Consider the following 13,189-nt stretch of genomic DNA (forward strand, 5'->3'; position numbering starts at 1 on the left):
TGTCTTTCCAGCCTTTACATCAGTTTTAACCCCATGTGAGACTTTCCCTCTGTGCTCTCAGATTTACCTATCAGAACCTAGAAAATCCTATCATTTCTCTACCATTGGAGGATACGCTTTACAAACAGCAAATAAGCCAATCAGAGCCGAGTACGGTGAGTGATTGATTTTTCTGCTATTGACTAATCGTCCTGAATGCTAAGGAAACGTAAGCTAGCACGTGGGTTAGATAATTCCATAGGCGACCTCCAAAAAATACTTGATTTCAGTACTTTACTGTTATCTTTGGTGATTAAAAACTCATATTATTGGGTCAAAAGTCGAATTTACTATTCAGCTGGCTATCAAGCCAGAAGACAAGCTTTCTAATGACGGACAATGAAGACGATGACTCCCAGCACAGAGTGAATGAGGGTGACTGCGTTGTACTGAAACGGGGAGACATCTACAAAGCTGTGCGGATTCAAAAGAAAAAATGTGTCGTTTCACGACTGTGCTCATGCACAATCACACTATCTATTGGTCTGCATTAGCTAACAATGCTTGACAGCCAGGTCAAACATTTGCCTGTACTTCTAACATGCAAGCTATGCCTTGTTGATTAGTATTGCACTCTTGCCATCATTGCTTTCTAGAAAACTAGGAGTAGGATACTCAGCCAGGTAACTTAACATTCATTTGTAGAAGAGAATGTCATGAGCTTGAAGTTGGATGACATATTTGCAGTTGTGTAGTGTTGTGGATCATAGTGGACTCACTGTGGGTTTATTGAAGTGATCTTACATGTCTTGCAACCCCAGGAAAACAGTCTTTGAGAAGCAGTGGTTCTTCCTGGACAATGCAGTAGGGGAGTTGTATGGGACCACCTTTGAAGTTGTGACTGGTGGGACACTACAGCCACGGAAACCTAAATCAAATCAAATGTATTTATATAGCCCTTCTTACATCAGCTGATATCTCAAAGTGCTGTACATAAACCCAGCTTAAAGGCCAAAACCTAGGAAGAAACCTAGAGAGGAACCAGGCTGTGAGGGGTGGCCAGTCCTCTTCTGGCTGTGCCGGGTGGAGATTATAACAGAACATGGCCAAGATGTTCAAATGTTCATAAATGACCAGCGTGGTCAAATAATAATAATCACAGTAGTTGTCGAGGGTGCAACAAGTCAGCACCTCAAGAGTAAATGTCAGTTGGCTTCATAGCCGATCATTGAGAGTATCTCTACTGCTCCTGCTGTCTCTAGAGAGTTGAAAACAGCAGGTCTGGGACAGGTAGCACGTCCGGTGAACAGGTCAGGGTTCCATAGCCGCAGGCAGAACAGTTGAAACTGGAGCAGCAGCACGGCCAGGTGGACTGGGGACAGCAAGGAGTCATCATGCCAGGTAGTCCTGAGGCATGGTCCTAGGGCTCAGATCCTCCGAGAGAGAGAGAGAGAGAGAGAGAGAGAAAGAAAGAAAGAAAGAATTAGAGAGAGCATACTTAAATTCACACAGAACACCGGATAAGACAGGAGAAATACTCCAGTAATAACAGACTGACCCTAGCCCCCTGACACATAAACTACTGCAGCATAAATACTGGAGGCTGAGACAGGAGGGGTCAGGAGACACTGTGGCCCCGTCCGATGATACCCCCGGACAGGGCCAAACAGGCAAGATATAACCCCACCCACTTTGCCAAAGCACAGCCCCCACACCACCAGAGGGATATCTTTAACCACCAACTAAACACATTGAGAGCTCTGCAGGTACCTACCTACCAAACAAAAACTATTTCCATTCTCTAATTCAGATATGGATTCAGTTGTCTAGGTGCAGAGTTGATGTCTGTTTCTTGTGTCTGTGCGTCCCTGTAGATGCCAAGGAAGCAGGGTCAGACAGGAACATTCAGGACGATTGGAAATCACAGAACCTCACCAGAGATGACATTGAGACTCTCAAAGAGCAAGGTCTGAAGGGACAGGTACATGTTCTTCTGGACATATGTAGATTAGTTGTCATTTCTCCCTCAGTGGATCAAAAATATATATTAATCAATTTTAAACGACACGTCTATATGCGTACTGTGCTGTGTAAATAGTTTGTTTAGAATTGCTTTACACAAAGTACCACAACAGTACCGGTAGTAACTTGAGTATGAATTTATTGTGAAAGTTTTGTGTATGTTGAAGATGCTCCTCTTTCCCATCTCTCCACTCCTCAGGAAATAGTCCAGCAGCTGATAGAGAACAGTAGGACGTTCAGGGACAAGACTGAGTTTGCACAAGAGAAATACATAAAGAAAAAAAAGAAAAATTGAGTCTGAGGAATGTAGGCCTGTACACTCCAGGACCAGTGTTAGTGATGAATGAAATGGGCTTTGTGGGTTCTGAATGTCTTGTGTTCTGTTCCCTCCAGGTATGAGAACAGTGTGATGGTTCTAAGGTCCTCTTGACGTATCCTGGCTATGATGTATCACGGCAGAGAACCAGGGAAGATATGGTGAGTTAGATGACCAAAGGGACAGTCACTCGTAGGGCCTGATGGTTTTCCTGGCTAGGTCACACGGTCAGGAAAACCTCTGCCCAAATGATGTTGTTACTGAGATAAGATTGTCTTCGTGTTATTGTAACCCAGACTGTCTGCCTCTTCTCTTCCAGCTGCCTGCGGTACGACACCCTAGCCCAGATGTTAACTCTGGGCAACATCCATGCAGGCAGTAAGGTGCTGGTGTTTGAGACCTGTGCTGGACTGGTGCTGGGGGCCGTCATGGAGAGGATGGGAGGTAACTGGACTATAGAAATACCATGTCTGGAAATATGGATAGAGCTGTCATGACCTGCATATTCTTTATATAGTGCAGTACGTTTGACCAGAGCCTCAAATGTAGTGCACTATATAGGGAATAGGGTGCCATATCGAACGCACACATGATGCCTTATTCTGCATGACTTATGAATCATGTCTGCTCTGTAGCAAGCTGTTTTGTTCCCTGTCTATGTTGACCATGCTCTGACTGCTGTAGTCTGAGTCGCCATTCACAATTTCCCAACCGTTGAGGACTCTGGATAAGAGCGTCTGCTAAATGACTTAAATGTACATGTAAATGAAAACACGGGGAGTTCTCATGGACCGCAAGCAAAAAAGCCTCCATTTACATGTTGATTATGAGTGAATTTCACACTACTTTTGTATTATAATTGGATTGTAAGGCTTGTTTGAATGTCTTGCTTAAAGGTGCTACACAGGATTTCTTAGAATTTTTGCATTGTAATTTTATAAAATGTCCATAATATATCTGCAGTAATAGTGGAATGATAGTGTTTCACAATATTACTGACCCGCCAATGTTGTGATTGGCTGTGATATTCGCCTATCGATTTCTCCCGCCAGAGCACCATCTGTGGTCAAAATGGGAAAGCTGTTCTGACTTTGACTGTGTTATCAAGTGGAAATCAGTGGAAAGTGGAAAAAGTGGCCAATGTAGAAATCCAGAATGCAAAAATTCTACACTGCTCGCTCAATTTCAGTTTATGTGATATGACAAGCACTGAATAGTGTAGGGCAGGGATCTTTGATCGGGGTGGGGGCCACAGAAAATCATATTGCAACCAAAACATCTTAGTGGTCCCCCTATTCACAGAGGAGATATATATGTATATATATGTTTTTTTTTACATTTTAGAGTACATTTTGTGCAAATCTACACATTTTATCATGGGGTGTAGAGCAAATGTTGCTGCAATGCTACACATTTTGTTAAAATCAATGGAGGGCCCCCGGCTGGTAATTCGGCCATGATAACAAGTCTGTATAGCAGGCCGCTAAACTTACTTGGCAATCTAAAAATGTTTTGCTGACATGGGCTAATCACTGACTGACATAACAATAGTAAAACTGCTGATGCACAACCACATTTGCACCTTGTGAAGTCTACTTTTTTTGGGGGGGGGGTTGATCCGAGGGCCTTCAAAAGAGGGGCCGCCAGTTGCCCGTCCCTGGTGTAGGGAATCATTTTAAAAGTATTTTTTACAGCTGTTTTAAGCTGGTGGACCAAAACCGAAAGTAAAAGGCTCAAGAGTGAGTCTCCGCCATGTTACGAGGAAATGAGATGTGAAGGGAGAGATGTGGTTTAAATGCAGCCTAGTGCCGTTGCAATTCACCTAGCTTCCACATAGAATTTCTGCCCTATGTGTAGCACCATTAATATAATGTTTGTCATCTTTGCCAATCAACTGCATTATAATAAAAAATGACTTCAACTTGAACCAGTACAGTGACACCTTTCCAACAAATGTCTGCCCTGCTAGAGCTGCCCCAGTCAACTGTAAGTGCTGTTATTGTGAAGTGGAATCGTCAAGGAGCAACAACGGCTCAGCCGCGAAGTGGTAGGCCACACAAGCTCACAGAACGGGACCGCAGAGTGCTGTAGTGCGTAACAATCGTCTGTCCTCACTTGCAACGCTCACTACTGAGTTCTAAACTTCTTCTGGAAGCAACGTCAGCGCAATAACTGTTTGTCGGAAGCTTCATGAAATGGGTTTCCATGGCAGAGCAGCCGCACACAAGCCTAAGATCACCATGTGCAATGTCAAGCGTCAGCTGGAGTGGTGTAAAGCTCACCGCCATTGGACTCCTGAAGCAGTGGAAATGTGTTCTCTGGAGTGAGAAATCACGCTTCACCATCTGGCAATCCGACGGACGAATCTGGGTTTGGCAGATGCCAGGAGAATGCTACCTGCCTGAATGCAGAGTGCCAACTGTAAAGTTTGGTGGAGGAGGAATAATGGTCTGGAGCTGTTTTTCATGGTTCGGACAAGGCCAGTGAAGGGAAATCTTAACGCCACAGCATACATACATTCTAGATGATTCTGTGCTTCCAACTTTGTTTCAACAGTTTGGGGAAGGCCTTTTCCTGTTTCAGCATGACAATGCCCCTGTGCACAAAGCGAGGTCTGTACAGAAATGGTTTGTTGAGATCGGTGTGGAAGAACTTGACTGGCCGGGCACAGAGCCCGGACCTGAACTTCATCGAACACCTTTGGGCTGAATTGGAACGCCAACTGCGTACCAGGCCTCATCGCCCAACATCAGTGCCTGACCTCACTAATGCTCTTGTGGCTGAATGGAAGCAAGTCCCCGCAGCAATGTTCCAACATCTAGGGGAAAGCCTTCCCAGAGGAGTGGAGGCTGTTGTAGCAGCAAAGGTGGGATCAACTCCATATTAATGACCATGATTTTGGAATGAGATGTTCGACAAGCAGGTGTCCACATACACTACATAACCACAAGGATTTCAACAGTCAACATTTTATGTCAATTCTCTCCGAACGTCCTGTAATGTTGCGTTCATCTGGAGACACCGGAACAGAATCCTCCATCTTGTGTCTCTCTCCTCTCTCCTCCAGGCTATGGGTCAGTGGTGCAGATGTACCCAGGAGGAGGTCCTGTGAGGGTGGGGGTAGAGAGCTTTGGGTCCCCCTCCCACTTCCACGATACACTCCATGAGTTTCCCATCTGTCACGTCAACGCACTGCTGGCAGGGACACTGGACACGGAGGCCAAAGACATAGATGCAGGTGTGTGGAATATAATCCTTTGACAGACCAACAATGCTATACTGTCTCATCTATTGAATTGATTGATGTATTGTCACAACTCTAGATGCTGGACAGGCCAATGGAGACAAGTCCAACCTGACCCAGAGAAAGCAGAAGGCAATGGGGGCAGCCCAGACACAGAGGACCAGAGCATGGAGACTAGTACCAGGTCAGACCCTGCCGAGGACAAGGAGGGAGAGGAAAAACGGAGAGAGATCAGAGTATGACAACACATAGTTAAGCAGAAAGTTGTCTCTGTTATTTGTCACACTTCCTGGTGCTTGTGTGCTCCAAAGATTTCAATGGTGTACAATTGAAGAGCAGCTGTATGTTGTGTTTCAGGCCCAGGAGAAGAAGGCGAAGATGGAGGAGAAGAGGAAGAAACTGCTGCTGCAGGTGTGCCGGAGGAGAGAAACACTGACGGGGGAGTCTGTTGTTTTGTCTCGCTCTCACCTCCCCACATAAGGTCTCTGTTTTAATGACACTAAGTTAGAGTGAACTCTAAACCATGAATGTGCTGTTAATAGACATGTATAAGCAGTAATAAAGAGTATAACAGCTTTTTGGCACTAAGATTACATACCACTGACACATGAGTTAGTTTCTGCTCTGTTGGTATTGTCTTGCACTGTCTGAAATCAGTCAAACATGTCAAAGTTAACATCTTCATGTCAACACAAGGAACAAAACAGGAGTATTTAGCAGTAATCTTGATCCGAAGTGAGATAGGTGTGAGATGTCTAGTTAAAGATGTTGGTGCTACAGCAGATGTCATCTGATCCTGTGTTTATTGATAGGTTTGTCGAGGATTGGGGAAACTCATGTTTCCAGGTAGTCTACATCCCTAGTATGTCTCTACACCTGAGTTCCAATACTTTCAACAGGCCTTCCATCCTCCCTCATTTGAAGTACTCACTAATCTCACCAAATTGGTTAGGTGAAAGAGTTCTACTGTCTAGTTCTACAGTATAATATCTCTGGTTCTTCTCCTCAGGTTGGTGATAGCCAGTCGGTTCCACCCCTGTCTAGTTCTACTGTCTAGTTCTACTGTCTAGTTCTACTGTCCAGTTCTACTGTCTAGTTCTACTGTCTAGTTCTACTGTCTAGTTCTACTGTCCAGTTCTACTGTCTAGTTCTACTGTCTAGTTCTACTGTCCAGTTCTACTGTCTAGTTCTACTGTCTAGTTCTACTGTCCAGTTCTACTGTCTAGTTCTACTGTCTAGTTCTACTGTCCAGTTCTACTGTCTAGTTCTACTGTCCAGTTCTACTGTCTAGTTCTACAGTATAATATCTCTGGTTCTTCTCCTCAGGTTGGTGATAGCCAGTCGGTTCCACCCCTGTCTAGTTCTACTGTCTAGTTCTACTGTCCAGTTCTACTGTCCAGTTCTACTGTCTAGTTCTACTGTCCAGTTCTACTGTCTAGTTCTACAGTATAATATCTCTGGTTCTTCTCCTCAGGTTGGTGATAGCCAGTCGGTTCCACCCCTGTCTAGTTCTACTGTCTAGTTCTACAGTATAATATCTCTGGTTCTTCTCCTCAGGTTAGTGGTAGCCAGTCGGTTCCACCCCTGTCTAGTTCTACTGTCCAGTTCTACTGTCCAGTTCTACTGTCTAGTTCTACTGTCTAGTTCTACTGTCTAGTTCTACTGTCCAGTTCTACTGTCTAGTTCTACAGTATAATATCTCTGGTTCTTCTCCTCAGGTTGGTGATAGCCAGTCGGTTCCACCCCTGTCTAGTTCTACTGTCTAGTTCTACTGTCCAGTTCTACTGTCCAGTTCTACTGTCTAGTTCTACTGTCCAGTTCTACTGTCTAGTTCTACTGTCCAGTTCTACTGTCTAGTTCTACTGTCTAGTTCTACTGTCCAGTTCTACTGTCTAGTTCTACTGTCTAGTTCTACTGTCCAGTTCTACTGTCTAGTTCTACTGTCCAGTTCTACTGTCTAGTTCTACTGTCTAGTTCTACTGTCCAGTTCTACTGTCTAGTTCTACTGTCCAGTTCTACTGTCTAGTTCTACTGTCTAGTTCTACTGTCTAGTTCTACTGTCCAGTTCTACTGTCTAGTTCTACAGTATAATATCTCTGGTTCTTCTCCTCAGGTTGGTGATAGCCAGTCGGTTCCACCCCTGTCTAGTTCTACTGTCCAGTTCTACTGTCCAGTTCTACTGTCTAGTTCTACTGTCTAGTTCTACTGTCTAGTTCTACTGTCCAGTTCTACTGTCTAGTTCTACTGTCTAGTTCTACTGTCCAGTTCTACTGTCTAGTTCTACTGTCTAGTTCTACTGTCTAGTTCTACAGTATAATATCTCTGGTTCTTCTCCTCAGGTTGGTGATAGCCAGTCAGTTCCACCCCTGTCTAGTTCTACTGTCTAGTTCTACTGTCCAGTTCTACTGTCTAGTTCTACTGTCCAGTTCTACTGTCTAGTTCAACTGTCTAGTTCTACTGTCCAGTTCTACTGTCCAGTTCTACTGTCTAGTTCTACTGTCTAGTTCTACTGTCCAGTTCTACTGTCTAGTTCTACTGTCTAGTTCTACTGTCTGGTTCTACTGTCTAGTTCTACTGTCTAGTTCTACTGTCTAGTTCTACTGTCTAGTTCTTCTGTCTAGTTCTACTGTATAGTTCTACAGTATAATATCTCTGGTTCTTCTCCTCAGGTTGGTGATAGCCAGTCGGTTCCACCCCTGCCTAGTTCTACTGTCTAGTTCTACTGTCCAGTTCTACTGTCTAGTTCTACTGTCCAGTTCTACTGTCTAGTTCTACTGTCTGGTTCTACTGTCTAGTTCTACTGTCCAGTTCTACAGTATAATATCTCTGGTTCTTCTCCTCAGGTTGGTGATAGCCAGTCGGTTCCACCCCTGTCTAGTTCTACTGTCTAGTTCTACTGTCTAGATCTACTGTCCAGTTCTACAGTATAATATCTCTGGTTTTTCTCCTCAGGTTGGTGATAGCCAGTCGGTTCCACCCCTGTCTAGTTTTTACATTTACATTTTAGTCATTTTAGCAGACGCCCTTATCCAGAGCGACTTACAGTAGTGAATGCATACGTTTCATTTCATTTCATACATTATTTTTCTGTGCTGGCCCCCCGTGGGTTCTACTGTCTAGTTCTACTGTCTAGTTCTACTGTCTGGTTCTACTGTCTAGTTCTACTGTCTAGTTCTACTGTCTAGTTCTACTGTCCAGTTCTACTGTCTAGTTCTACTGTCCAGTTCTACTGTCCAGTTCTACTGTCCAGTTCTACTGTCTAGTTCTACTGTCTAGTTCTACTGTCTGGTTCTACTGTCTAGTTCTACTGTCTAGTTCTACAGTATAATGTCTCTGGTTCTTCTCCTCAGGTTGGTGATAGCCAGTCGGTTCCACCCCTGTCTAGTTCTACTGTCCAGTTCTACTGTCCAGTTCTACTGGGCCTCATCAAGTTCCTCACCCCCTCCAGACCCTTTGTAGTGTACTCTCAATACAAAGAGGTACAGTGAGGGAAAAAAGTATTTGATCCCCTGCTGATTTTGTACGTTTGCCCACTGACAAAGAAATTATCAGTCTATAATTTTAATGGTAGGTTTATTTGAACAGTGAGAGAGAATAACAACAAACATATCCAGAAAAACGCATGTCAAAAATGTTATAAAAGGATTTGCATTTTAATGAGGGAAAGAAGTATTTGACCCCTCTGCAAAACATGACTCAGTACTTGATGGCAAAACCCTTGTTGGCAATCACAGAGGTCAGAAGTTTCTTGTAGTTGGCCACCAGGTTTGCACACATCTCAGGAGGGATTTTGTCCCACTCCTCTTTGCAGATCTTCTCCAAGTCATTAAGGTTTTGAGGCTGACGTTTGGCAACTCGAACCTTCAGCTCCCTCCACAGATTTTCTATGGGATTAAGGTCTGGAGACTGGCTAGGCCACTCCAGGACCTTAATGTGCTTCTTCTTGAGCCACTCCTTCGTTGCCTTGGCCGTGTGTTTTGGGTCATTGTCATGCTGGAATGCCCATCCACGACCCATTTTCAATGCCCTGGCTGGGGGAAGGAGGTTCTCACCCAAGATTTGACAGTACATGGCCCCGTCAAATGATGCGGTGAAGTTGTCCTGTCCCCTTAGCAGAAAAACACCCCCAAAGCATAATGTTTCCACCTCCATGTTTGACGGTGGAGATGGTGTTCTTGGGGTCATAGGCAGCATTCCTCCTCCTCCAAACACGGCGAGTTGAGTTGATGTCAAAGAGCTCCATTTTGGACTCATCTGACCACAACACTTTCACCAGTTGTCCTCTGAATCATTCAGATGTTCATTGGCAAACTTCAGACGGGCATGTATATGTATTCTTGAGCAGGGGGACCTTGCGGGCGCTGCAGGATTTAAGTCCTTCACGGCGTAGTGTGTTACCAATTGTTTTCTTGGTGACTATGGTCCCAGCTGCCTTGAGATCATTGACAAGATCCTCCCGTGTAGTTCTGGGCTGATTCCTCACCGTTCTCATGATCATTGCAACTCCACGAGGTGCGATCTTGCATGGAGCCCCAGGCCGACGGAGATTGACAGTTCTTTTGTGTTTCTTCCATTTGCGAATAATCGCACCAAATGTTGTCACCTTCTCACCAAGCTGCTTGGCGATGGTCTTGTAGCCCATTCCAGCCTTGTGTAGGTCTACAATCTAGTCCCTGATATCCTTGGAGAGCTCTTTGGTCTTGGCCATGGTGGAGAGTTTGGAATTTGATTGATTGATTGCTTCTGTGGACAGGTGTCTTTTTTACAGGTAACAAGCTGCGGTTAGGAGCACTCCCTTTAAGAGTGTGCTCCTAATCTCAGCTCATTACCTGTATAAAAGACACCTGGGAGCCAGAAATCTTTCTGATTGAGAGGGTGTCAAATACTTATTTCCCGCATTAAAATGCAAATCAATTTATAACATTTTTAACATGCGTTTTTCTGGATATTTTTGTTGGTATTCTGTCTCTCACTGTTCAAATAAACTTACCATTAAAACTACAGACTGATCCTTTCTTTATCAGTGGGCAAACGTACAAAATCAGCAGGGGATCAAATACTTTTTCCCCCACTGTATGCATCTGAGTGTTCTCTAGTATGCTTCCTAGTGTGCTCTAGTGTGTGTGTGTTGTGTATTTAATAAGCATGTTACTGTTATTATTCTTTCTGGTAGACCCTAGTGTACTGCCATGTTCACCGCTGTCGTGTTCACCCCTGTCGTGTTCACCGCTGTCGTGTTCACCCCTGTCGTGTTCACCCCTGTCGTGTTCACCCCTGCCGTGTTCACCCCTGCCGTGTTCACCCCTGTCGTGTTCACCCCTGTCGTGTTCACCCCTGCCGTGTTCACCCCTGCCGTGTTCACCCCTGTCGTGTTCACCGCTGCCGTGTTCACCCCTGTCGTGTTCACCTCTGTCGTGTTCACCTCTGTCGTGTTCACAGCTGTCGTGTTCACCGTTGTCGTGTTCACCGCTGTCGTGTTCACCACTGTCGTGTTCACCCCTGTCGTGTTCACCCCTGTCGTGTTCACCCCTGCCGTGTTCACCTGTCGTGTTCACCGCTGTCGTGTTCACCGCTGTCGTGTTCACCTCTGTCGTGTTCACCCCTGTCGTGTTCACCCCTGCCGTGTTCACCTGTCGTGTTCACCGCTGTCGTGTTCACCCCTGTCGTGTTCACACCTGTCGTGTTCACCCCTGCCGTGTTCACCCCTGTCGTGTTCACCCCTGTCGTGTTCACCCCTGCCGTGTTCACCCCTGCCGTGTTCACCCCTGTCGTGTTCACCGCTGCCGTGTTCACCCCTGTCGTGTTCACCTCTGTCGTGTTCACCTCTGTCGTGTTCACAGCTGTCGTGTTCACCGTTGTCGTGTTCACCGCTGTCGTGTTCACCACTGTCGTGTTCACCCCTGTCGTGTTCACCCCTGTCGTGTTCACCCCTGCCGTGTTCACCTGTCGTGTTCACCGCTGTCGTGTTCACCGCTGTCGTGTTCACCTCTGTCGTGTTCACCCCTGTCGTGTTCACCCCTGCCGTGTTCACCTGTCGTGTTCACCGCTGTCGTGTTCACCCCTGTCGTGTTCACACCTGTCGTGTTCACCGCTGCCGTGTTCACCTGTCGTGTTCACCGCTGTCGTGTTCACCGCTGTCGTGTTCACCTCTGTCGTGTTCACCCCTGTCGTGTTCACCCCTGTCGTGTTCACCCCTGTCGTGTTCACCCCTGTCGTGTTCACCGCTGTCGTGTTCACCCCTGTCGTGTTCACCCCTGTCGTGTTCACCTGTCGTGTTCACCCCTGTCGTGTTCACCGTTGTCGTGTTCACCCCTGCCGTGTTCACCGCTGTCGTGTTCACCGCTGTCGTGTTCACCCCTGTCGTGTTCACCCCTGTCGTGTTCACCGCTGCCGTGTTCCCCTGTCGTGTTCACCGCTGTCGTGTTCACCCCTGTCGTGTTCACCCCTGTCGTGTTCACCGTTGTCGTGTTCACCCCTGCCGTGTTCACCGCTGTCGTGTTCACCGCTGTCGTGTTCACCCCTGTCGTGTTCACCCCTGTCGTGTTCACCGCTGCCGTGTTCCCCTGTCGTGTTCACCGCTGTCGTGTTCACCCCTGTCGTGTTCACCCCTATCGTGTTCACCCCTGCCGTGTTCACCGCTGTCGTGTTCCCCTGTCGTGTTCACCGCTGCCGTGTTCCCCTGTCGTGTTCACCCCTGTCGTGTTCACCCCTGTCGTGTTCACCGCTGTCGTGTTCACCCCTGTCGTGTTCACCGCTGTCGTGTTCCCCTGTCGTGTTCACCGCTGCCGTGTTCCCCTGTCGTGTTCACCCCTGTCGTGTTCACCCCTGTCGTGTTCACCCCTGTCGTGTTCACCTCTGTCGTGTTGTTATTAAACTCTTGTCATTTCTGTCTCTTTCTGTCTGTCTCTTTCTGTCTGTCTCTTTCTGTCTGTCTCTCTCCCACAGCCTCTGATAGATTGCTATACAAAGCTCAGGGAACAAGGCGGAGCGGTCAGCCTGAGACTCACCGACTCCTGGATCAGACATTACCAGGTATAAGCCTCATCAAACTGTACAACTGTCTCTGTGGAAGCGTCCATGTTTGTAATACCAGAGCTTCCTCTGACCTCACTGTCTCTGTGGAAGCGTCCATGTTTGTAATACCAGAGCTACCTCTGACCTCACTGTCTCTGTGGAAGCGTCCATGTTTGTAATACCAGAGCTACCTCTGACCTCACTGTCTCTGTGGAAGCGTCCATGTTTGTAATACCAGAACTACCTCTGACCTCACTGTCTCTGTGGAAGCGTCCATGTTTGTAATACCAGAGCTACCTCTGACCTCACTGTCTCTGTGTGTAGGTGTTGCCTAACAGGACGCACCCTGTGCTGCTGATGAGTGGGGGCGGGGGTTACCTCCTCTCCGGGACGACCGTTACTACGGATACGACTAAAGCTAAGACAGGCTCAACTACAGCAGAAGAGCCGGCCACAAAGAGACTGAAACTCAGAGACCACAGAGGGATGACAGACTATTGAGGGGTGCCCAGAGTTTGTCTAATTTAAATCATTGATGACTTGATTTACATGTACTTGTGGAGGTGGGGATAGAATCACTGAAATGTCTCTCCCTCCTCCTGCTACCAGTTATA

General features: G+C 46.5%; 1 pseudogene; it reads left to right on the forward strand.

The window, feature by feature from the left end:
* Window positions 1-368: 368 nt before the first annotated feature.
* On the forward strand, window positions 369-13,076 carry LOC115201015 (tRNA (adenine(58)-N(1))-methyltransferase non-catalytic subunit TRM6-like; annotated as a pseudogene).
* Window positions 13,077-13,189: the final 113 nt, after the last annotated feature.

This window comes from Salmo trutta, chromosome 1 (genome assembly GCF_901001165.1).
Source record: "Salmo trutta chromosome 1, fSalTru1.1, whole genome shotgun sequence".
NCBI classification, from domain to species: domain Eukaryota; kingdom Metazoa; phylum Chordata; class Actinopteri; order Salmoniformes; family Salmonidae; genus Salmo; species Salmo trutta.